The 27065-nt window shown below is 43.3% G+C and overlaps 1 non-coding gene across 1 annotated transcript; it reads right to left on the bottom strand.

Moving 5' to 3' along the window:
* Positions 1-19639: 19639 nt before the first annotated feature.
* LOC126019766 (U1 spliceosomal RNA) lies at positions 19640-19803 on the bottom strand. Its single transcript, XR_007499390.1, has one exon. It is a non-coding gene; the product is annotated as a U1 spliceosomal RNA (small nuclear RNA).
* Positions 19804-27065: the final 7262 nt, after the last annotated feature.

Below are 27065 nucleotides of genomic sequence, written 5' to 3'. Positions count from 1 at the left end.
TTACAAAGAGAAGAAAAGATAAAAAAAAAAGGGGGGGGGAATCATCACTGTATAAGAAAATATTTAGCAAGACTTATAGCCGTCAAAGAAACACATAAAATGCTGAAAAGACATACGGGGACACAAGACCTTCTTAAAAGCCTTTTCTTTTCTTTTCTTTTTCTAGAGAGTGGAGAGAGGAGAGAGACAGAGAGAGGAGAGAAAGAGAAAGGAAAAAAGAGAGGAGAGGGGCCAGAGAGAAAGCACAGCAAAAGTGTCTTTGCCTTCACGCAGCAGATCCTGGAGGACCTGGGTTTGATTCCTGGCAACCCATATGGCCCCCAGAGCATGCCAGGAGCAACTTCTGAGCACAGAGTTAGGAGTAACTCCTGAGCACGGTCCTGTGTGACCCAAAAGCTAAAAAAAAAGGGGGGGGGAGAGAGGAGAGAAAAGAAAGAGAAATCAGAGAAAGGGGGGGTTGAAGAAAAGAGGAAGGGAGGGAGAGAGAGAAAGAGAACAAGAGAGAGGGAGAGAGAGAGGGAAGGAGAGGGAGGGGAGAGAAGGAAGAGAGGGGTGGGGAGAGAGAGAGAGAGCTTAAAAGCCTTTTCATGATATCTAGGGGAGACTATGTTATGACATTATAAATGTACAAGTAGAAGAGGCATTTTGGTGGCAAGATATCCCACTTCTGACTAAGCCTAAGATCTGTTGACACTAAGTGGGTATACACTATAGCTGAAGCCAGCTGCCACCAAATAGATGAAAATCCACAGTCCGGTGGGTCAGAAATTTTTATGCCTAGTTAGTGAGGAAATCCATGGTCATGGTGTAGTGTCATCATTCTTGGGTGAAAACCCAAGGGCATGGTATTGCCCTTTGACCCCTGGAGGTCAAGAAACTGGGCAACATACCCCACTGAAGCAAGCTCTCGATTAATGTGGAGACTCACTGAGTCGCCTTCTGCTGAGTTTTCTGATGCAGACACATAAGCTGAAGAGTCAGCCTGGTGTCTAGGTGTTCCATCTGTCACCAAACCTAAAAGACTTTCTATAATAGCTTCCTAAAGTGCATATAGGGTTTTCAATTCTAGCTAATTTGGAATAATTGAGGAAATTTTCCCCCTGCTTCTCATCAACCTCTCTGCTAGACAAGCCTAGACATTTTAAATAATCTTCATGGCTATAATCTCACTTTGGTCAGCTTGGGGGACTGCAGCAGCCCCTATTGGATAAGTAGCATTTGTCAGATGTAACTAGTCCCTGAAGGCTTTTGCATTATCTAACTGAGTTTTCATTTATTACAGGGTTTGGTTTACAATGACATCAATGAAAAACTAGAAATTGACTTTCACATGATCCAGCAATACTACTCCTAGCAATATGCCCTAGGAGCCCAAAGACACAATGCAGAAAATCATTCTGCATCCCTATGTTTATTGCAGCATTATTCACAATAACCAGAATCTGGAAACAAGTGCTTGAGAACATGAATATTAAAAGAAGGTGTGGTACTTCTACATAGTGGAATATTACATAGCTATTAGGGAAAAAAAGAAGTCATGAAATTTGCTTATACATGGATGGATATAGAGAGGATTATGCTGAGTGAAATGAGTCAGAAGGAGAGGGATAGACATAAAATGATTGCATTTATTTGCAGAATATAAAAAAATAATATGCAGGGCCCGGAGAAATAGCACAGCGGCGTTTGCCTTGCAAGCAGCCTATCCAGGACCTAAGGTGGTTGGTTCGAATCCCGGTGTCCCATATGGTCCCCCATGCCTGCCAGGAGCTATTTCTGTGCAGACAGCCAGGAGTAACCCCTAAGCCACGCCGGGTGTGGCCCAAAAACCAAAAATAATAATATTAATAATAATAATATGCAATAAAATCCAGAGAGGATCCATAGAGATTAGGGCCAGAAAGACCAGTCCATGGTAGGAAGCTTGCCACAAATAGTGGGGGAGTGCAGTTAGGGCAAGGGAGGGACCACTATGACAATGAGTTGGAAATGATCACTCTGGACAAGAACTGAGTGCTGAATGGAGATAAAGTGATATGCATGATACTACTTCAGTAACAACACTGCAAACCACAGTGTCCAAAGGAAAAACAAGGGAGAGAGAGGGGAGAGAGAGGGAGAGAGAAATGTCTTTCACAGAGGCAGGCAGGGGGAAGGGCAGAAGAGAAACAGAAAACATTGATGGGTGGAAATGTGCACTGGTGAAGGGATTTGTGCATTATATGACTAAAACTCAATCATGAACAACTTTGTAACCATGAAACAAAAACCCCAATTGTATTATGAACAGCCTTGTACCACAGTGTTTAAATAAAATAATGAAAATAAATACATAAAACGAGCATTGAGTCTTTCCAAATCATTTTGTATTCCCATGTCAGGCTCTGGAAGTCTTCAATGTATTTATCAGGCTAACACACAAAAAAGTATGTCCCAGGACTAATTTTATTTGTTACAAACTCTTCAAATAGAAAGATACATGAATTCAAGATAGTCTAAGCTCACCTCAGGAAGTGGGGGTGAGTTTTTGGTAAATGATATATTTAACAGCGACATATCTTGATTCCTTCAAGTACAAGTCCATGCCTAAGGTTAAACTCATATATGGGCTTCTCCATACTTTTCTTTTCTTTTTGTTTTTGGGCTACACCCAGTGATGCTCAGGGGCTACTCCTGGCTCTGCACTCAGAAAATCTTTCCTGGCAGGCTCGGAGGACCATATGGGATACTGGGAATCGAACCCCCATCTGTCCTGGGTTGGTTGCGTCAAGGCAAAGGCCTTATACCACTGTGCTATATCTCAGTCCCCCACCCCTTTTGTTTGACGTAAAAACCGGCTTTATTAGAAGGTACTGAGGAAGAGAGAACACAGACTTCTCCAAAGGCCGAAAGGGTCCTGATACACAATCTAGAATGAAAGTAGGAAAAATGCATATCTCAAGAGGGGAGATGCAGAAGACATATACTCAGGTACCATGTGTGAGGGCCAGTAACATACATGTGTGCAACACTGACAGATGGGCGCATCCATATTTTTCTAATACTGGTGGTGGTGCAGCAAGAGACTCCAAGTCAGATTAGGGCCAGAGTCCACAGGGCAGAGACAGCATGGTAGTGGAGGGTGCTAGTTCCTTCCTGATCAGTAACTAAGAGCAAAGGAAGTGGGAAGAATGAATATAGTTTGGACAAGAGCTCATAATTACTACTAAAATACATATCAAAAATACCATGAATGCACCCAAGTTGTGTTTTCTCATAGCAATGAAAAAACTCCCAGAAACCACAAGTGGAACAAAACTAAAATGCTTCAGCTTCTTGGGGCCTGAGAGATAGCACAGCATTAGGGCATTTGCCTTGCATGCAGTCGACCCAGGAGGAACCCTGTTCAATTCCCGGCATTCCATATGGTCCCTCAGCTGCCAGGGACAATTTCTGAGTGCAGAAACCAGATGACCCCTGAGTGCTGCTGAGAGTGGCCCAAAAATCAACCAACCAATGAATCAATAAATAAATAAACAAAGTTAAAAAAATAAAATGCTTCAGGTACTATATGCTTTTTGAGATCCAGTTGATGGTGAAAACTAGGTAAGTGTTGTATTAAATACTAATTAATAAGTCCTAGTAGTGTGGACCTTTCTCGGCCCAGCCCGGCCCCTGCAGCTTCTGCAGCCCACAATTCTGTGAATTCAGGATTATGGCGAAGAAATGATCCACAGGCAGTCAGATGAAGTTTCAGGAGAAATCCAGCTTTTATTACAAAGCCCTTACCGCTATGTGCATATTCCTCACATGGTCTTTAAACTAAGCACACTTGGCACCCTCTGCTTCCATCCTGTGTCTCCTCTAGTTGCTGCATCTTTCTTGCTAAGTTTCTCAACCCTCCTCCTCTTTAGCCACTCTTAATTACCAAGTCTAGACCTCTCCCAGCTGTGGGAGGGTCACCCTTTCCAAGTGAGATAGGCAGAAAGTTGAGGTAAGGGGTAACAGTGAAGTATGGTTTCCAGAAAAAAGGAAACTCTCCACACAAACATAGCATGGGTAGGACCAGAACCCAAGTAGAATCAAAGGATAAGCAATTAAGTGACAATGGAAAATAGACCTGCAATACTTGGGAGCTACTCCCAGCTGTGTTCAAAAGTTGTTCCTGCAAGTACTTATGGCTTCATCTCCTCCTTTGGGATGCCTGATTCCCAAATACATCCTCCTGGGCCGGAACACATGTTCCACAAGTGGCAGAACCAGCAGTATTAGCTGCTCGACAGTAATCACATATGAAACCTCATAATGCATAACAAAAACACCATGCAGGCACCAGAGACCTGAGAATGAGAATTTCTCACAGCAGTGAAAAACCACATGTCAACACAAGTTGATCAAAGCTGAAAAGCTTCAGTTATTGAACCACAGGCCTTTGCTGCTGAGATCAGGCTGATGATGGGAGATAGTGACTCCCAGAGTAGCAAAATAGAACTCTCCTCATATTGACATAATCATGGAACCTGAAGAATGAGAGGCCATGCAATGGAAAAGAAGAATTCTATTACCCTATTTGCCATATATTGTTCATTCCCCCTAGCTTTCTGGCCACACCCAGCGTTTAAAGTGTTTACTCTGCTCAAGGACTGCTCCTGAAAGTGTTCAAGGAAACATATGGTGACTGGAATAGAACCTGGGCCTCCTGCATGCAAGACTGTTGAATTATCACTCCAGGTCTATCTATCTCATAAAGTTAAAAGCTGTTTGTCATACATAAAAGGTTGTTTGGTGTAAATGATGCTGGTGAAGTAAGATCCCAAATGTAGAAGTCACTGGTGAGGTTGGATCCTGGGCAAATTGAGCACACACAAAGAAGCATCCACCAGTCACTTTGAGTTACTCATTTTATTGTAGGTGGGAAATGGATATTTGTATTAGTGGAGTGGACTCTGTGTCAGCCAATTAGGTAGGATGTGAGAGGGGATTAAAAAAATTTTTGTGGGACCAGAGAGATAGCATAGAGTTAGGGCCTTTGCCTTGCAAGTGGCCAACCCAGGACCAATGGTGGTTCGAATCTCGGCATCCCATATGGTCCCGCGTGCCTGCCAGAAGAGATGTTCTGAGCACAGAGCCAGGAGTAACCCCTTAGTGCCGCAGGGTGTGGCCCCCAAAAACTAAAAAACAAAGCAAAGTGTGTGTTTCTGTCTTTAGGGAAGACAGGGAAAGGGGATTAGGGAAATCAGAATGCGTGCTCTAGGTATTAAAACAGAGTGCATGCTTAAGATGATTAGCTACAGTTTGGTTTTCCTCTCTCCCTCAATAGCCCTGATTTCATATTTAGTTGAGTAAATCACACATTCAAGTATTTCTCAAAAATAAGCTGAAAAGAAACATTTGTGCATTTTGGAGAATAAACATGGAGAAAACAGACTGGCATTATTGGGCAAAGAACTAAAAAGTGGAGGGAGTGGAGCGGTGGCGCAAGAGGTAGGGCATGTGGAGTCAGTATAGAGTATATGGCCACAGTTTTGCTACTTAACTTTGGGCCTAACAGCTGACCAGGTCTGATTTCTGGCTATGCATGAATAAACAAAGTTTATGTAACTATCTGTTATATAACTACTGGTACAAATGCACCAGGAGTAGAGAGATGGGGGGTGGCAATTAGATTTCCTGTGTCATTTTATTCACTACTCCATAAAATGTCAGCCTGACCCAAACATGTTTGGCAACTGGAATAGCAGATATATTTGTGGCTTCTTGTGTTTTCTTCATGCTGGCTGATTCAAAAAGTTGATCTGGTGCAGAATAGGAATTCAACAAGTGGCATAGTTGGAAAGATATCATGGAATGAGTGCTAAGTTGCTGGACAATGGTAATGAAGATAAAATTGTGGAGTTGGTCTCAGAGCTCACCTGTGGTATTTTTTTTTAAAAGTTATCTTTATTTAAACACCATGATTACAAACATGTTTGCAGTTGGTTTTTAGTTATACAAAAGAACAACCCCCTTCACCAGTGCAACATTCTCACTACCAATGCCCCAATACCTGTAGTATTTTCCCACAATTTATATCACAAAAGGTGAGGTTTTGTTTTGGAGCCACACCCATTTGATGTTTAGGGGTACTCCTGGCTATGTGCTTAGAATTTGCCCCTGGCTTGGAGGGACCATATGGGACGCCAGGGGATCGAACCTTGGTCCGTCCTAGTCTAGCGTGCGCAAGGCAAACGCTTTACCTCTAGCGCCACCTCTCTGGCCCCTATATAACAAAAGGTTTTGATGCAGCCTGGTATAAGGCCGGTACACAAGCAAGGTGTTGGTGTTCTGGCGGGTTGATCTACTACTGATGTGTGGTACCCAGTGGCCAGTCTTCTGGCTCTGGCATATCATTCCATACATAGTTAAACAGGTCCCTGGCAAGTCTGGTGAAAGCATCTATTGGGGCAGGGTTGATTGGACAAGTTCAACATATGGATAACTGTTGGGCCAATGGGTCTTCTTTGCAGATATGTGGCAGGTTTCACACCACTCTGAGACAGAAATAGAGAGGTTGTGGCTGAAAGCAGATGTCTTTGGTTCATGTGGGCAACTGTGGGAAGCTTTTGAAACTGAGTAAATAGCATGCACACAAGGACACAAGTGATGGAGGACCTGGAAATGTGGCAGGCCATGTTCAGTCCTAACTCAGAAGGTCCAGGTGAGGAATGGGTCACAACAGCTATGAGGGTTGTTATTTTATGCAATTCTTAACTGCCTCACAGAGCTTTGTGGTTGTGCCTTGTGTGGGCTGCTACAGTCACGAGGCAATCACCATGCTCATCATTCTCAGTAAGGTGGAAAGTCAGTGACCCACAGCAGCCCAATGAACTGCTCAGAAGGGGGCTCAGACCAATACTGGGGTGTAAAAGCAGCCCCCAAGCTAGAGAACCACTTTTATAGAGAGGGGGCAAATATACCTGGAATAGAGCCAGGGCCAAGGGACCATTGAGGGGACAGGTGGGAATCGAATGCCACATACAGAGGAAGCAATCCATGGTCCCCACCAATGAGTACTGTGTGATATCTGTAGTAGATACAGGGGTGGGGTGCACTCTCTTATATGGGAACTCTGACAAATTTCAAGGTCTTATTTATAGTGATAATGGGGGAAGAATATGCAGGTGAGGATCTTTCAGGTGACTAACCCGATAGAGTTCACCATGTGTATCTCATCAATCCCGGAGTATATTTTGGGGATTAATGTTACACAGGTTGTAGTTGAGTACCGCAATAGGTGGGGTTTGGCTCTGGTTACACATTATTAAGGTAACCCTGCAGTTATCCAAGCCACGGCACATTGCCAACACCAAGCAGTTTCAGCTCCCTGATGGGCACGCCAACATTGCTACAACTGAGGCTGGAGAGATGGCATAGCGGTAGAGTGTTTGCCTTGTATGCGGCCAACTCAGGACAGATGGTAGTTCGAATCCCGACATCCCATATGGTCCTCCATGCCTGCTGGGAGCAATTTCTGAGCACAGAGCCAGGAGTAACCCCTGAGTGCTGCTGGGTGTAACCCCCCCCCAAAACAAAACAAAACAAAACAAAAAAGATTGCTACAACTACGGGGCAGCCAGATTACATTTTATACAATTCCCCTGTGTGGCCTATTCAGATCCTGGAGCAGAATGGTAGAGTTCTGGGATAGGATCTCAAAAGTAGTTGTAGCAAAGAACCATCAAAGATGAAAGTTAAAGCCACTCACACCATAAGGAGTTAGAGTTTTTGGTGGGACTTTTTTTTTTTTCCCTTGGTTTTTGGGTCACACCTGGCAGCGCTCAGGGGTTACTCCTGGCGCTATGCACAGAAATCACTCCTGGCATGCTCAGGGGACCATATGGGATGCTGGGATTTGAATCAATGACTTTCTGCCTTACCTCCATGCTATCTCTCCGGCCCCAGGTAGGACTTTTTGTAGCACTTGGAGTGCAAGTGGCAGAAGCCTGAGTCCCTTTCTTTCTTTCTTTTTTTTTTTTTCCTTTTGGTTTCTGGATCACACCCAGCAGCGCTCAGGGGCTACTCCTGGCTCTACGCTCAGAAATCACTCCTGGCAGGCTCGGTGGACCATATGGGATGCCGGGATTGGAACCACCGTCCTGCATGCAAGGCAAACGCTACTACTGTGCTATCTCTCTGGCCCCCCTAAGTCCCCTTCTTGAGAAACGGTTAGCAGCCTCCCAGAGTGAGGACAGTTTTATGAGAGCATTCTTGAAATGTATTGTAAAATAGGGTGTTACCCCTCCAATGCCATATGTTAATAACACCTGGGAGGGATTTGAGGTTTAGAATAAAGGTGTTGCCTGGGAGGAGGAAAAAGAGGAAAAAGCAGCAAGAGGAAAGAGGAGAGGCAGCCAGGGTGCATGGAGGACAGCTGAAAGAGGCTGCATGAAAAGCTTATAATAGAAACCATGTGAGGAAATGCTCATGGCGGATAGGGCCATGGAATAAACTAACTGATTGTGATTATTTCTACATTGTTATCCTGCGCCTTCAGACCCACAGGTCTAAGGGGCTAGAAGCACCATGCTGTGCCCTGCCGAGAAAGGCCTCACCCCAACCTAGTGTAGAGGCTGGAAATACATGACCTTCAATTTTGATTTAGTGTGACTTTTATTTTGACCTTATTTTAATTTCTGGTAAATTTTTTTTTTTTTTTTTTTTTTTTTTTTTACATTTTTCAATCTTGGAACTTTGTGCTTTTTCTTCTAACTGCCCCAGGCCCCTGACAGGCAGTTGGGTGGAACCTCAGGCTAGAAGCAGCCTGACCACTGGAGATAAGGGCCCAGTGCCAGGCAGAAGCTAGCCCTCCCAGTTGGGTGGAACTTCAGGCCAGAAGCAACCTGACCATTGGAGGTAAGGAGGGCCCAAGCTCACTTGGCCCTTTGAGCCCACCTAACAGAAAGACTTTTTTTTTTTTTTAGGAAAAACGTCAGATACAAGGAAATTGGCCTTGATACAAGGAATTATATCAAGATTGGTCAGATACAAGGAAGAGTGCTAGACAAATGCGAGATAAAGGTTTTGAGTCCCGACACTGAGTTTAAGTTTAATTCTGAGTGTTTAGAAATAGTAGATTTAGACAGTTAGCTTAGAATAATATAGTAAACAAGAAACTAGTTTTTTTTTCCTCTTACAAAGTTGTGTTTTCCCTTTTCACATAGCTTAGAAAAACCCCTTCTTGCCTTTAAAGTTGTTTTTTCCCCAGCAAGTTATTTCAGAACCCTTGACAGGCAGGCAGGCAGAGCCTCACTGCCCATGGGGACCACAGGCTAGCTTATTAACTGGCCCAAGGAAATAAGAAACACTCCTGCTCACTTAATGCATATTGAGAAAATAACAGAATCTTTAAGAAAGTGATCAAAAAGACATCTGAGCACTTTAAAACATAACTTAATAACTAAGAGTAAAACATTAGGTCAAAAGTAGTTATGAGTCAAGAATATGCTAATTTTACTTTAGTCACTTGTTAGCTAAAAAGTTTTTACAGTCCAGAGTGACACCTCCACCCCATGATAAGACACTCTGGCATCAAGCAGGAAAAGCAAGCTCTGAAACGGTTTCAAAAGGAAACCAAGACACTATGAAATACAGCATAACTAATAGGGGGTGATAGAGAAAGCAAAAATTGTTCAAACTAACGCTGATCTCGCTTCTGTCACTAGCCTGCTAGGAGATTTATCTTTAACAAAATAACTTTATGGGGCCAAAGAGATAGCATGGAGGTAGAGCATTTGCCTTGCATGCAGAAGGATGGTGGTTTGAATCCCAGCACCCCATATAGTCTCCTGAGCCTGCCAGGATCGATTTCTGAGCATAGAGCCAGGAGTAATCCCTGAGCGCCGCCGGGTGTGACCCAAAACAAAAAACAAAACAAAACAAAAACAAACAACTTAATGACCTCCCCCATAGTCAAGCTCACAACCCAGAGTGACAACTCTACCCTGGCACAGGGGACCTTCGCCCTGCCAGCAAGGGACATTCCCTGAGCCAAATCAGGACACACCTCGGGACCACATGGCAGGACTACCTTTATCAGGAAAAACATCAGGCTCAGGGTGGAACACCTGTGACATCATTAAGGGGCAGGATTTGTCATTGGTAAAATTTGTAAATTTGTAAATTGTAAAATTTAAATTGGTAAAATTAAATTGTAAAATTTCAAAAAATGTAAAATTAATTATAATTAAATTAAAAATAATTACAAAAATAGTAAATTAAATTGTAAAATTTAAATTGGTAAAATTGTAAAATTGGTAAATTGGTAAATTTGTCATTGGTAAAAAATTGTCATTGGTAGGATTATCATTGGTAAAATTCAAACTCATACAATTTGTACAACCTATGAAATGCTTTGACCTGTTTGCTAATTACCAAGTAAAACTCCTTAAAAACCTGTGTGAGGAATAGCTCGGGGTCTCACTGCAGATTGAAATTTCTGCTGCGTCAGGTGGTCATGAGTGGGCCTGGAAAGTTCCATGATTGAATAAATCACGTGTGATTGCATCCTTCAAAGTTTCTGTCTCCTCAATTGAGCAGCGGGCTTTCCTCGGACCCTGGGTATGCCCAATCCCTGGGACTTCCCCCCGGGGCTTGGGCATCTCCAACCCTGGACCCCAACCCGGGTCTAGGCCAGCTTTGGCCACCTTTAACACTAGGACCTTATATTTTATACTAATAAAACAATAGGGGAAACTTCCAAAAAAGGGGGAGAATGTGGGACTGTACAAACCCCAGTACAGACAGAAAAATGTCATGCTGGGTAGGTAAATGACCTAAATAAATAAATAAATGTTCCCCAGAGGCCAGAGAGATAGCACAGAAGTAGGACGTTTGCCTTGCATGCAGAAGGACAGTGGTTTGGATCCTGGCATCCCATATGGTCCCTGAGCCTGCCAGGGGCAATTTCTGAACATAAAGCCAGGAGTAGCCCCTGAGCACTGCCGAGTGTGACCCCCTAAACAAACAAACAAACAAACAAACAAAAAACCCAAAAGCAAAAAAAGTGTGATTGGGTACCCAGAGACTTATAAAGAATGGCGGCCATGCTCTCTGCCTCTTTTCTGTTGAGCCAGCCTAGACACACCAAGGACTATAATCTCTCCAGGACCCACACCCGAAAAGCATGGCTGCTCTGCTTCGCTCCACAGCCGAGTTTATCTTGTAACCCCTCAATTCCATTTCTGCACATTGTAAGAAGCAATGTACAGCCTTACCAATAGAGTAATTTTGCAGTACACCCCCATATTTACAGAAATCAAGATGGCTCCTCTAATAATCTAAAAAGTAGGAAACAGACTAACAGATCAGAGAAACTAAGCTTATGCAACTGTTGCCAGGCACGGGGTTTGGGAGGACCCCATGCTGGAGGCTTTCTCCCTATGCTGGGGAGTGCTGGGAGGCTTAGCAGGCCCCCAGCTGTCCTTGTCTTTTTTCCCTGACTCCAGGCCTTCCCTGGGTGCCAGCTCAGATGGCCAGAAGTGGGTTCAGGTGGACTCTTAGTGGTCCTCAGGCTTCCCCCTTCCCTCAATACTCCAGGGGGGAGGTGCATGGGGAGGAGGGTAGGCAGACATCTGGCTTCCGGTTTCCTCCTTGATTCTGGAGACCAGCTCTTGCCAGATATGGGGGTTGGGGGGGCTCCATACCAGAGTCTTTCTCCCTAGCCTGGGGAGTGCTGGGAGGCTTGGCAGGCCCCCAGCCATCCTTGTCCTTTTCCCCTGACTCCAGGCCTTCCATGGGTGCCAACTCAGATGGTCAGAAGTGGGTTCAGGTGGACTCTTAGTGGTCCTCAGGCTTCCCCCTCCCTCCGTACTCCAGGGGTGAGGTGCATGGGGAGGAGGGTAGGCAGACATCTGGCTTCCGGTTTCCTCCTTGATTCTGGAGACCAGCTCTTGCCAGGTATGGGGTTTCAGGAGGCCCCATACCGGAGCCCCTCTCCCTGGCCTGGGGAGTGCTGGGAGGCTTGGCAGGCCCCCAGCCGTCCTTTTCTTTTTCCCCTGACTCCAGGCCTTCCCTGGGTGCCAGCTCAGATGGCCAGAGTGGGTTCAGGTGGACTCTTAGTGGTCCTCAGGCTTCCCCCTCCCTCCATACTCCAGGGGGGAGGTACAGGGGAGGAGAGCAGGCAGACATCTGGCTTCCGGTTTCCTCCTTGATTCTGGAGACCAGCTCTTGCCAGGTATGGGGTTTGGGAAGGCCCCATACCGGAGCCGTTCTCCCTGGCCTGGGGAGTGCTGGGAGGCTTGGCAGGCCACCAGCCGTCCCCCTTTTTGTCCCTTGGACTTCAAGCCTTCCCTGGGCGCAGGTCTAGGTGGACTCTATAGGGGTCAACAGGCTTTTCCCCTACTTCTCCCTACACTAATGGGAATGTGCTTGGGAGGAGGGCCATTTTAGCACTGGTTTATGTTGGGACAGTCACTGCAATTTTTTTCTCCTTGTTTTCCTATTGATAGTATTGTATGCATATATTTTATATATCCATAACATCTATCTTGTATTGTGACCTTGATACTGTCCTACAAATCTCATTTCTAATATTTTACTGCCTCAGTCCCAACCCTTATTTCCCCCACCCCATCTTCCCATGTAGGTGCAGCTCATGACATGAAGCTCACCACATAGAGTGATAAGTGCAGTTAGAGAAATAACTACACTGAAAACTATCATAACAATGTGAATGAATGAGGGAAAAAGAAAGCATGTCTCGAGTACAGGTGTGGGTGGGGTGTGGAGTAGGTATATCCAGGAAATTGGTGGTGGGAATCCTGCACTGGTGAAGGGGGGTGATCTTTACATGACTGTAATCATACAACTACAATTATATTTGTAATCACAGTGTTTAAATAAAGATAATTTATTTTAAAAAAGGCAAAAAAAAAAAAAGGAAAAGGAAAAGAAAGAAAGAAAGAAATGTTCCCCAGCTCTAGAACCAGAAGAGCCTGGTCCCTCTCTAGAAGGGTCAAGCCCCAGTTCCAGCAGAACACTTGCAGAGGGATTTTGTTTCAGTGGCCAGGAAAATGGACCACAATGCAATCTAGCACACTAGAAACCTATGATGAGGGTGCTACAGGGGAATGAGACTAACAGTTGATGCCATGGTGGCAGCAGTATGAGTTCCTTATATACCCAGGTGGAGAATAATGTAGAATTGAGAGCTTGCTTATTGCTCCTGGAGGAGCCAGAACCGGGGAAAGTGAAGGTGTAGTGGTGCATATATATTTGGCCTCCCTGAAATGCATTGCAGGTCCCAGAGCCCTGTGAACTATAGCACAGGGTTAAACCTTGCTTGTGCCCTGCATATGTGGATGAGATTGCCGATTGTTTTCCAGGCACTGACCAGAGAACTTCTACTAGGGTGTTAAAATGACTGTAGTAGTGGTTATAGCAGGACCAGGAGCCATAGCAACAAAAATAGAAGTTGCAAAGACAATGGACTATGCTGGAGAATTTACCTGATCACCTGAGAAACTGGACATGGTGGCAAAGGTGTGAGCTAAGGACCCTACAATGCATTGGACTGTGATTAAAGACTGAGTATTTGCTCTTGTGGAAGAGGAAATAAACTGTCTTCATCTTTAGCTATGTGATGGCCCAGAATGAGGGAGTGGAACTCCTAAGCCCATTCCTCACTTGGGAGGGAAAAGGATGAACAGGGGTTGTAGAAAAAATGTGTAGTGGGAATCTTGATTTTGGGCACTGCAATTGCTCAAGAAGGGTAGCCAGAGTATGTGCTGAATGCTGACCCTGAGCCCGAGTTGCTGTTTCTCCCCATGAATAATGAGAAAGGGTACTGTGTCTGGGAAGGGGTGCTGAGTCATATTCATGAGTCGTGTCCATGTTAGAGAAACACCCCAAGAGTAGAATTGTTGCACCTTATGCCCAGAATCCCTGGGACCTCCTTATTGGAGCAAGAGGCAGATGGACAGTATTCAGAAATCTTTTCTCATGCCATCCTTTTTTATAAGTCAAAAAAGACCTGCTGAGGCCACTGCATGAATCCCCAACCTTTCAACTTTCACCCCCAACTTTTTATCCCCCAACCTTTCAACTACAGGATCCTCTTTCCAGTTTCCCAGAAACATGACTGATACTTACCTCCTCCACACTTGTTAAACTTTTATAGTGAATTCAGAGATTCTGGAATGGTTTGAAGTTCCCAACTACACCAAACTAATCCTATATCTATTCATGTATTGCCACAAAAAGTCACAAAGATAGTCATGGAAGTAAGAAACCTAAATTACTGAGAAAGAGGCAGAGCCAATGACATAAAACTCCCCTATGCAACTCCAAATAAGTAGTCACAACAAAATTGGCTGCCATAGATCTGGCAGGGAAAGAAGAAAACAATATTCATCTGAGTCTCTCAGACATCTTTTTTGCAGGGAGGTGGGGAGAGTTAGCAAATTAAAAAGACTCATATCCAGACTTCCACAAACATAATAAGGAAGCAGCGAGGAACCCTGCAAAACTTAATGGATGAAGATAATAGCCCAGAAGACTCAACAAGTATTAATAAGCTCTATAATCTCTGAGATACAGAATTTAGAGAGAATATGTTTCAGTTGTTTAATGCATTCAAAGAAACAATGATAAAGGTACAGGTGCAAAGAAGGCTGTGGTCGGAAATGAGAAAACAACAATCAGAAGTGAGAGAAGGGGCCAGAGCAGCGGTGTGGAGTGATAAGGCATCTGCCTTGCTGGCATTAGCCTAGGACAGACTGCAGTTCCATTCCCCAGATCCCATATTGTCTCCCAAGTCAGGAGAAATTTCTGAGCACATAGCCAGGAGTAACCCCTGAATGTCACTGGGTGTGGCCTGAAAAAAAAGTGAGAGAAGAGGCCAGAGAGATAGCACAGCAGTAGGGCATTTGCCTTGCACAAGGCCAACCCAGGATGGACCTGGGTTTGATTCCCGGCATCCCATATGATCCCCCAAGCCTGCCAGGAGCAATTTCTGAGCTCAGAGCCAGGAGTAAAACCTGAGCGCTGCTGGTGTGGCCCAAAAACAAAACAAACAAGCGAGAGAAGGAAAGAGTTTGATAAATGAAGTAAAAAAAAAAACTCTATAAAAATCCTAACAGAGAAATAGCAGCTGAGGATAAAATTATAGATCTCCAAGATGGGGTAAGGGAACATTTAAAAAAGCAAGTGATTGGGGCCGGAGAGATAGCAAGGAGGTAGGGTGTTTGCCTTGCATGCAGAAAGACGGCGTTTGAATCTCAGCATCCCATATGGTCACCCGAGCTTGCCAGGAGTGATTTCTGAGTGTAGAGCCAGGAGTAACCCTGAGTGCTGCCGAGTGTGACCCAAAAACAAAAAACCAAAAAAAAAAAAAAAAAAAAAGGCAAATGACGATGGAAAAAATGTCTCAAAATCAATTAACAGCCCACAACAGAATTATACAAGTTCAAAAGGGACAACATGAAACCACCAGAGTCCTTGAGGAAGAGGAAGGCAATTTTAATATAGAATAACTAGTCAAGGAGACAGAGAAACAGTACATCGGTAAAGTGCTTGTCTTGTATGCCACCAACCTAGACTTGATTTCCAGCATCATTCCCCAAGCCCTACCAGGAGTGATCACTGAGCGCATAATAGAAGTAAGCCCTGAGTATCTATGACTGTGCTCCCTCAAATCATTAGTCAAATAAATTATAGCTGATCAATTCCCAGAATTGAAGAATGCATGAACCCAAATTCAGGAGGCCCAGAAAGTTTTAGCCAGAAGAAATACAAATAATAATACTGCAAGACACATCATAATCAGAATGATAAAAGCCGAAGAAAGACATAGAATATTGAAAGCTAGATCAAAGAAGAAAATTACATGCAAAAGAGTTTCATTAATATTCATAACATATTTATCAAATAAAACTCTACAAGCCAGAAGAAAATGGTGGGATATTGTGAAACAAAAACAACTCAGTAATATGAACATCTCACCAAGGATATACTATGCAATAAGACTATCATTCATATTTGAAGGACTGACACAGAGCTTCACAGATGAGCAATAGCCCAGGAACTTGATATCATTGAAACTAAATTGACAAGATTCATTAAAGAGGCTTAAGACAAGACAAACTTGGACCCAGAGTGGTGGCACAAGCGGTAGGGCACTTGCCTTGCATGTGCTAACCTAGGATGTTCAATCCCCTGGAGTTCCATATAGTCCCCCAATCCAGGAGCAATTTCTGAGCACATAGCCAAGAGTAACCACTGAGCATCACTGGGAGTGGCCCAAAAAATAAAACAAACAAACAAAAAAGATAAGACAAACTTTACTAACACTTAAAATTTTTACAAAATAATGGAAATAAATTCCTTCACCTCAAAGATCTCATTTAACATTAATGGTCAAACCTCACTAATCAAATGACACAGATTGACAGGATGGATCAGAAAAGTGAACCCAACTTTCTAAATTTCTGCTGTCTTTAAAAGAAGGACATTTGAGGGGCCGGGCGGTGGCGCTAAAGGTAAGGTGCCTGCCTTGCCTGCGCTAACCTTGGACGGACCGCGGTTCGATCCCCCGGTGTCCCATATGGTCCCCCAAGCCAGGAGCAACTTCTGAGCACATAGCCAGGAGTAACCCCTGAGCGTTACTGGGTGTGGCCCAAAATCCAAAAAAAAAAAAAAAAAAGAAGGACATTTGAAAAGTCAGGACAATTATAGGCTCAAAGACAAAGGATAGAAAACAATATTTCTTGAAAGACATTCTTGCAATAATAATTTTCAGACACAAAAGAGAAAAGAGCTGGAAGTTCCAGCTCACCTCAGGAAGCTCACCACAAAGAGTGATGAGTTTAGTTAGAGAAATAACTACATTTTGAACTGTCCTAATAATGAGAATGTATGAGGGAAATGGAGAGCCTATTTAGAGTACAGGCGGGGGTCGGGTGGGGAGGAAGGAGACTTGGGACATTGGTGATGGGAATGTTGCACTGGTGATGGGTGGTGTTCTTTACATGACTGAAACCCAAACACAATCATGTATGTAATCAAGGTGTTTAAATAAAATAAAATAAAAAAATTTTAAAAAAGAAAACAATATTTCAGGCAAATAATTTCCTGAGAAAAGCAAATATGGGCATACTTAGATAACATAGACTTCAAGTTTTAAAAGTTGTAAGAGACAGGGATGACCATTTCTTTATTTTTTGTTTTTTTTTGTGGTTTTTGGGTCACACCCGGCAGTGTTCAGGGGTTATCCCTGGTTCCAGGCTCAGAAATTGCTCCTGGCAGGCACGGGGGACCATATGGGATGCCGGGATTCGAACCTATGACCTCCTGCATGAAAGGCAAACGCTTTACCCCCATGCTATCTCTCTGGCCCCGGATGACCATTTCTTAATGATCAAGGGATTTATACATCACGAAGATCTCACACTCCAAAACACTTATGTATTTAGTGAGGAACCATAAAATATTTAAAACACTACTACCAGATCTGAAAGAAGGTATTGTAGTTGGAGATAGAAGCACCACTTTATCACGCCTAGATAAACCAACTAGATTAAAACTCAGTAAGAAAACACTGGCTTTGAAGAAAAAAACAGAAGAGATGGGTTTAGCAGACAAATATGGGTACTATACTGTCAATCCCTCCCAGGGCAAAATGCTAATTTTAATCTGAGAGGGGTCTATGGAAGAAAACAAATGAGTTGCCTCAGGGGTGTATAAGAGGAGATTCAGGGAGAAGCAGCAGGAGAGGAAGAAGCAGGATGGAGAGAGAAGAAACAAGTTGAGATGGCAGGGCAGCTGAAGAGAGCCTGTTTATAAGATTAGATTAAAGCCACTATGTGTTAACATAGTGGCTAGAACCTTAATAAAGTTGGTGTCTCCTAAAACCTGACTGCCTGTGGATCATTTCCTCATGGCTAACCTGAACCCTGAGACCTGCTGGCTGGAAGGGGATGCAGGCACCTGGCCCGGGCTAGAGGAGAAAGGCCTCACCATCTATCCATCACCATCCTGGACTCTATAATAAATATGTATTTCTACACCACACCACCAAAAAGCCTTGTAACCATTTTCTCAAGCACAGATGGGTCATTCTCCAAATGCTTGGCTATAAAATATACCCCCATAAAAATCAATAAGATGAAATTGTATCAATAATCCTATAAAAACCATGCCCTCTTATTCCCTGAGACATTCTGTTTAGATTCTGAGCATCTGCCCACTGCAGGGTACCCATTAATAAAGACTTTCTCTATTAATGTCTACACTCACATTTTCCTTCCCAACATAATCAGTAGGTTTATGCATTTTTAATTCAATGCTAGTCATTGGGATCACAGAATGGTATGTTTTGTCCCAAATAAGCCTATAACATTGTACAACACTATCAATCATCAAGAATAATTTCTTAGTAGTAGACATTAAATTTATACCATCAGGATCAATTTTTGGGGGGGTCACATTCGGCTGCACTCAGGGGTTACTTCTGGCTCACTGCTCAGAAATCACTCCTGGCAGGCACAGGGGGCCATATGGGATGCCAGGATTCGAACCACCATCCTTCTGCATGCAAGGCAAACACCCTACCTTCATGCTATTTGTCTGGCCCCACCAGCAGGATCATTTTGTAGATATCAAGTAAAAGATAAGTTTGGATAATAAGCTCTATAAAAACAGTGCTCCCACCAAGAGCTCTAATTCCAGAGGTCTGACTGTGACAACTGCGACTGAGCAGAACTTCTGGAAACATAATGAGACTATATCCCAGGCTTCATCCTATGACCTGTGCAAATACCAAGACCTCTAGTTACAGAGTTTTGATTTTATCATCCACGACTGAGCAGAAAGTTTCCTGACACCATAAAAAGACCTAGGGGAGGGGCTGGCGAGGTGGTGCTAGAGGTAAGGTGTCTGCCTTGCAAGCGCTAGCCAAGGAAGGACCAAGATTCGATCCCCCGGTGTCCCATATGGTTCCCCCAAGCCAGGGGCAATTCCTGAACGTTTAGCCAGGAGTAACCCCTGAGCATCAAATGGGTGTGGCCCGAAAAAACAAAACAAAACAAAAAAGACCTGGGGGAGTGAAAAAGAGCATGTATGGAGCCTGTAGTTATTCCCATGACAGTATGTTTCAAGGGCCAGAGAAACCCTGCATCTCTTAGGCTAAGGAAACTTCCTTTCTTTTTTTTTTTTTTTTTTTCAGAAGATATCAGCTTTATTCAGTGGACATGACTGAAGCCAAAAGCCCCAGAATTAGCCCCAGAAAAAAGCCGAAACTTCCTTTCTAATCCCCCCAAAATTTACTGTGCCTGTGAAAAGAAACAAACAAACAAAAAACCCCCAAAAAGCACAGTTATTTTCTTTTTTCTCTCTCTCTCTCTATTTCATGCTCGTGATTATTGTTTGGTAGCTGGTATTCATTGCTGCAGTGCTTTTTTTGTAGTTGCTGGTTTTGGGTATTTTTTTGTTTGATTTCTTTGTTGTTATTGTCATAGTTTTTTTTTGTTTTGTTTTTCTGTTTCCTTTTTTTGTATTTTTGTCATATTTTTCTTCTTTTTTTCCTTTCTTCTTTTAAATTGATATTTATAACCTCTAATTGGACTCCTCCATTTTTATTTGTTTGTTTTTCATTTGTTTATTTTCCTTTCTTCTTTTTTTTTTTAATCAGGGGAGAGTGCGAATGCAGTCCCCCACTACCACAAATTATGCAGTCGAGTTTCCCACATTTGGGGAAATTGCAGGGGTCAGCACATCCGGAGTGCAATGGATAAGCCTCACCCTGGGAAAACCACCTTCGTGATCATGGTATCTCCCCTGCCAGGTAAGTATTTTCCTTTTTTTTCTTTCTTTTTCCTTTTCCTTTTCAAACTGAATCACATAACCTGAACCATATTGTCATAAATTGAGGGAAACAAATGGATGGTACCAAGATCAAACAGTCGTATGAATATTGAGTAGAAATAAAAAAATGATCAGACTTAAACACCAAATCTATAGTCAATGACAACAAAATCGATACCCAATCTACAACAAGCTAGACACAGAGGGAACTACTTATATTAGCAGTCCGGGGGCCATAAGAAGGGGATATGGGATGCTTGCTCAGAACAGAGGTAGAGGGAGGACAACACTGGTGGTGGGAATTCCCCTGATTCAATGTCACTATGTACCTAAAATATTACTGTGAAAGATCTGTAATTCACTTTGGTCACAATAAAAGTTATTAAAAACCCAAAAAACAAGAACAAAAACCAGTGCTCCCAAAATACAGTGGTAATGGAAACCTACATATAAATCTCTTCTACATCCTATTATATGAAAGTTCAGTTACAGAAGTTGGATAACACAAAGTACCCCCAAGATTTTTTTTTCTTTTTTGGGGGGTTGTTATTATTTTGGGCCACACCCGGTGATGCTCAGGGGTTACTCCTGGCTATGCACTCAGAAATCACTCCTGGCTTGAGGGACCACCTGGGACACTGGGGGATCAAACCGCAGTCCATCCTAGGTCAGCCACGTGCAATGCAAATGCCCTACTGCTGTGCCACCACTTATAAGAATTATTTTTGTATATTCCTTTGTAAATATGACAGGACAGGGCATTTTATATTTCTACTGTGCAGTATCACATCTAAAAAATTATCTAGGAGATGGAGTGCTACCTTCCAGGTAGGTATGTAGGTAGGTAGGTAGGGCACTTGTTTTGCAATTGGCTAACTCGGTTTGATCCCTCATATCCCATATGATCCCTCAAGTCTGCAGGAATGATTCCTAAGAGCAGAGCCAGGAGTAATTACTGAGAATTGATGGGTGTGACTCTCCTCTCTGTCCAATACCTCTTCCCCCACCATTGCAAAAAAAGGTTACCTAGTAGTCAAGTCTAGTTTTCCCAGGAAAGCAACTTGGATCTTGGAACAATTGAAAATCAATAATGATTTTTGTTATGTTTTAGATAACAAGCAAAGTGTAGTCAAGTTTCAACTCATACTAAGGAAAGAACAAGAGGTAAACAAACAAACAAAATAACAAAAAACAATCTGTAAAAGCATTCACTTCTCCATTCTTTTCCTTGATTCATCCCCTAAAACAGGGGTGGCGAACACGCAGCTCTTGAGCCGCATGCGGCTCCAGGCCAGAATGAATGTGGCTCTTTGCCTCTTATCATTATTTTGTATACTGTGGCTCTTTGCCAAGTTTGGATTTTGTTCTGCTGCTTCTGAGGAGGTACCTCTGAGGAGAGATCTCGGAGCGCGTAGTCCCGTCTTCCATCCCTCGGAAACTGCACGGGCCAGTGAGGGGAGGGACCCGTGTGGCACATGTTGTGTCACATCTTTCTATTAGTTCTTAGTGTGGAGGACGCAGCACACCCTCACCATCACTGCAGGTTTTTGACCCTCACTCAAAATGGCAAAATGCAATATGTGTTTAAGTTATTATTGTTAAAATTAGATGCTTTTGTATGAGTGTTTGTCTGTTTTGGCAGGTCACTGCATGGTGTGGCTCTCTGACTCTCACAGTTTAAAATTTTGGCTCTTTGTGTTGAACTTGTTCGCCACCCCTGCCCTAAAAGATCTCAGGCCACTTGTAAAATTAAAACAAAAGAGTTAGGGGCCGGAGAGATAGCATGGAGGTAAGGCATTTGCCTTTCATGCGGAAGGTCAATGGTTCGAATCCCGGCATCCCATATGGTTCCCTGTGCCTGCCAGGAGCAATATCTGAGCATAGAGCCAGGAGTAACCCCTGAGCGCTGGCTGGGTGTGACCCAAAAACCTAAAAAAAAAAAAAAAAAAGAGTTAAAGGCTCTACCAGGATCTACCTGTAAAAAGCAACACACACACACACACACACACACACACACACACACACACGCATGCACGCACGCATGCACGCACACATGCACACGCACACACACACACACACACGCACATACGCGCGCACACACACACACACACACACCATGGGGGGGGGGAAGATACAAAGTTCCTTACCCTCTTTCAGGTCAGGTAAAGTAAAATGTAAAAAGTAAAAAAAAGATACAAAGGTCCTTACCCTCTTTCAGGTCAGGTAAAGTAAAATGTGACACACACGAACTTGTTCCCTCCCTTGATTAACATATGAAAGTGAAAGTATAATCCCCCAACATAAAAGAGCACTAACTTTTCAGATCTGCTACCAGTTGTGACTAAAACGAACTACACGAAGGAGCCACAGGAAACCAGGTACGCAAACTCTAACTCTGTCCTCTAAAGGGAAATGTCTCTGAAGTAAGTAGGAAAGTAGAAAGAGTAGAGAGTAGAAAAAAAGAGAGTAGGAAAGTCCCCTAAGGAAAGCTAGGATAGTGATGATGGGAGATGTGGAGAAAGGAGGCAGGAGCCTCAACAGAGAGAGAGCTACTACCCACCTGCTTGCCCCATCTCCTCACTTTATGAAGGATGAGAGTGCTAGGACTGCTAAGTCTGCTGTGAGCACCTGTTCACTGTAGATACTAGCATTCCATCAGCTCCAAAAGGCAACTATCGAACAGCATCTGAGGTCCATTTGATCCGACCAGCACAAGAGTTGGTCCCTACTACCAAAATTTGCAGGAATCTACACATTTGGGTAGGACTGAGAGATTGCTTTTTGCATGAAATGGAAAGTCAGTCCAGAGTTTCTAGATTTGTCATCTAACCTCACAGAGAGAGGAGGAGAAAATAGTAAAGGAAAATGGTGTTATTTATTAAATATGAAAGGAACGAGACAAAGACACAGAGGGAGGAAGGGAGGAAAGCAAAAAGAGCAGGAGTCACCTGTTAAAGAGAGAACAAAAACTTCTCCAGTGAGTAGAGAAACCTGACCAACTTTTAGGATGGGGTTGCACCTTGATATTCTCCTCAGACCTGGCCTGGTCTCTGCATACAAGAGTTATCATGGTATTGTGAACTGGGAAGAAGCTTTAAACTTTGATGATCTTTTTTGGAGCCACACCCAGTGATGCTCAGGAATTTACTCCTGGCTATGCACTCAGAAATAGTTCCTGGCTCGGGGGACCATATGGGATGCCAAGGGTCGAACCAGTGGCGTTGGCCTTGCAAGCAGTCGATCCAGGACCACAGGTGGTTGGTTTGAATCCTGGTGTCCCATATGGTCCCCCGTGCCTGCCAGGAGCTATTTCTGAGCAGACAGCCAGGAGTAACCCCTGAGCACTGCCGAGTGTGCCCCCCCCCCCCCCAAAAATAAAAAAGAAAAGAAAAAAGAAATAGCTCCTGGCAGGCCCGGGGACCATATGGGGCACCGGGATTCGAACCAACCACCTTAGGTCCTGGATTGGCTGCTTGCAAGGCAAACGCCGCAGTGCTATCTCTCCGGCCCCAACTTCTTTCCTTTAGGTAAGATGTTGTTTTATAACTTACTCATTATCAGGGACCCCCTATGACATTTGGGACAGTTGCAGGAATAGGGATATATATATATATATATATATATATATATATATATATATATATATATATATATATATATATATGGCACAGAAACCAGTGCCACAAAGTCAGCGGTATATAAGAAATTTTCCTTTAGATTTTTTTTAAAGTGCATTTTGGGGGCTGAAGTGATAGCACAATGGTAGAGAATTTGCCTTACATATGATTGACCCAGGATGGACACAGGTTCCATCTCCAGCATTCCATATGGTCCTCTGAGCCTGCCAAGAGCGATTTCTGAGTGCAGAGCTGGGAGTAACCCTTGAGCACTGCCGGGTGTGACCCAAAAACCAAAAAAAGAAAAAAAGAAAGAACATTATTACCAATAGACACTTGAAAGAATTGAATTCTGTGTGGACCCAGTTAACATGACTTTGAGAAGTATAAGTTAAAGCTGTGGTGAAGAGACCTCCAGTATTTCAATGAGTCCATAACAGGACCTACGAAAGGGCTGCAGAAACATGATCTATCTTTCTACTGGCCATCTGCATGACCTGTAACTCTGCCTATTACCAGGACAGGTTATTTTGGGTCTGAGTTTTTTGTTTGTTCTGTTTTGGGATCACCCTTGGTAGTACCCAGAGCTTATTCCTGGGGATCTGCACTAGGGATCACTCTTGGTGGGGGTCCAGAGACCATATGATTTACTGGAGATAAAACAAGGGTGAGCACTTACAAGATAAACGCCCTAATCTGCTGTACTTTTTCTCCAACTCCAGGACAGGTTGTTTTCTATCCCAGCAGACAGTGGATCTTGTCTTTGGTACAGGGCCCAGATAGAGTTGCTTGCTGGGAATCCTGGTGAATAGTAAAGAAAAGCAAGAAAGGGCCAGAGTGTTAGCACAGTGGTAGGGTGTTTGCTTTGCACGTGGCTGACCCGAGATGGACCCAGGTTTGATTTCTGACATCCTATATGCTCCCTCAAGCCTGCCAGAAGCAATTTTGAAGTGCAGAGTAAGTTATTTCTGTGCACAGAGTGAGTGATATCTGAGCACAGAAGCAGGAGTAACCCCTGAGCACTGTGTGCCCCCCAAAAAAAAGCAACAAAAAATAGGAGACTTTATTTATATATGGATAACATAAAGAGCATCATACTGAGTGAAACGAGTCACAGGAAGAGATCCAGACATAGAGTGATCATACTCATTTGTAGAAATATAAAAATTAGTATGATACTAATACCCAAAGACAATAGAAACAAGGTCTATGGCAGGAAGCTTGCCACAGGTAAGAAGGCAAGGAAAAGGGAGGACTGAGGAATTAAGACAGGGAAGGGACCACTCACTATAACTGTAGTTTTTTGTTTTGTTTATTTATTTATTTTTGGTTTTGGGGGCACAGCCGGTGGCACTCAGGGGTTACTCCTGGCTCTCTGCTCAGAAATCACTCCTGGCAGGCACGGGGATCAAATGAGATGCCAGGGTTCGAACCACTGTTGGTCCCATTGGTTCTGGGGTCAGCTGCTTGCAAGGCAAATGCCCTAGCACTGTGCTATCTCTCCGGTCCCCACAATGATATATATATATTTGGCATCCCTGGGTGGACTCAAACACAATGATATTTTTAAATGATAGTTGTAAAGTGATATGAGTGACACCCTTTCAGTAACAGTCCAAACCATAGTGTCTAAAAAGAATAAAAGGAAAGAGAGGGAGAGAGAGAGACAGAGAGACAGAGAGAGAGAGAGAGAGAGAGAGAGAGAGAGAGAGAGAGAGAGAAGTGTGGAAGCATGTCTGCCATAGAGGAAGGCTGGGAGACAGGAGAGGGAAAACGGGAATATTGATAGGGGAAATGTACACTGATGAAGTGATGGGTACTGGAACAGAGTATGATTGAAACTCAATTATGAAAAACTTTGTAACTGTGTATCTCATGATTCAATTAAAAGAAAAAGAAATAGGATCCTGGATTGTATTTACAGCAGTGAATCATGAGCACAGAACTAATGGGTCAGCTTCCACACAAGGAACTAATGTTCACACATAACGCTCATGTGCTTGTGTTTGCTGGCAGCTATTTCTGCTTCAGAGATGACAGATCTTGCACTCGTCATTCACTTTGTGATCTTCACTCCATGGCTAAACCAGCAGGTAATAGATTCCCCAGTTTCTACCCCACACTGCTCACCTCATATTACTGAAACAAAAAACATAGGTGAGTCCATATCAAAATCACTTAGAGATGAGAATGTGAAACCATTTTAAAAATTAGTATACTTGGGATATGGGGAAATGTTCAAATGACTAGAGGGCACATTTTGTATGTAGGAGTCCTGGGTTTCATTTTGATACTGCATAGTGCCCAGAACAACACAAAAATGGCACCTGAGTTCCACTATGTTTGTTCACCCCCCCCAAACACTAATAATGTCAGTAAATTAAACTTACAAAGCTGAGCATTTCCCTTTACACTACTCATAGTGTCAGAAGCCCATCTCTATACATGTTCCATATGTGGTAATATGGCACATTTCATGCTGAGCTAGACATCATATTAGAGATCTGGGCATCAAGTAGTGTAAAATCACACCAAACATCATATATCCAAGCCCAGGTGAATGAGTCTGAATCAGGGTTGCACAAGAAATAATCCAGACCAGGCTGAGGGTGAAACATGTGTAGTCTGGCAGTCTTCTACCTAGTCTAGACCTTGCTGCCTGCCAGAACTACCATTTTTATTGAGTACAAAGATCACCCCTTGGGTGGGCTAGTAAACCCATCCAAGTAAGACAATCTTTGTTTTGGGTGAAACCAAGTTGTAAACAAACATACAAAGAAACCAGGGGTAAAGTTAGTTTTAGGTAAAAATAAGGTGTAACTCAACAAAGTAGTATATGATTAAACTTATCAAATGGATTAAGAAATATCTGTTTCTTTGCAGGTCATTGCTGGCTTGGTAGCCATAGACATGGCTCAAAAGGCATTTGATGATCAATATCAGGGCTGTACAACAGAAATGCAAAGCAGGGCATACAACCTGTTGCAAAAAGACCTGAAAGAGAACAAAATGTTTAAAAGTGCATGGGAAGAGGCACAGCAACGCTGGATGCAAATCAAGAACAACATTAAATATACACCGCCAATTGATAATTATTCTGGAATAGCTCTAGTGACCTATACTGGGAACAAAGATCTTGCAAGGGAATTTAACAAAAAAGTAAGAGAATTCTGTAAGAATGCTAAGAACTTTCACTTCAAAGCCTTCCATTATTATCTAACAAGAGCCGTTCAGTATCTAAACTCAGGAAAGTGTTACACAGTTTATAGAGGTACTAAGAATACATTTTGGTACTCTGGGAGTGGAAAGATGCGTTTTGGGCAATTTACCTCATCATCTTTAAATAAAACTCAAGCTATTAATTTTCGAGGAAATTCTGGGACATTGTTCACCATCAAAACCTGCTTGGGTGTTCATATTGAGCATTTCTCTGAATTTCCAGATGAACAGGAAGTGCTAATTCCTGGATATGAGGTTTATAACAAAATCACTCAAGAACATCATGAAATTACACTTGAAAATCCCCAAAAAGTTAAGAGTAACTTCAACTGCTTCTATCTTTATTCTGACAATCCAGCATTGCCACAGTGCTCCAGCTCCGGTGAGAACAGCTCCAGTGGGGGCCGGGTAGGT

The sequence above is a fragment of the Suncus etruscus genome, chromosome 9 (genome assembly GCF_024139225.1).
Source record: "Suncus etruscus isolate mSunEtr1 chromosome 9, mSunEtr1.pri.cur, whole genome shotgun sequence".
Classification (NCBI taxonomy): domain Eukaryota; kingdom Metazoa; phylum Chordata; class Mammalia; order Eulipotyphla; family Soricidae; genus Suncus; species Suncus etruscus.
The sequence above is the reverse complement of the archived record's forward strand: the minus strand, read 5'-3'. Positions and strand labels throughout refer to the sequence as shown.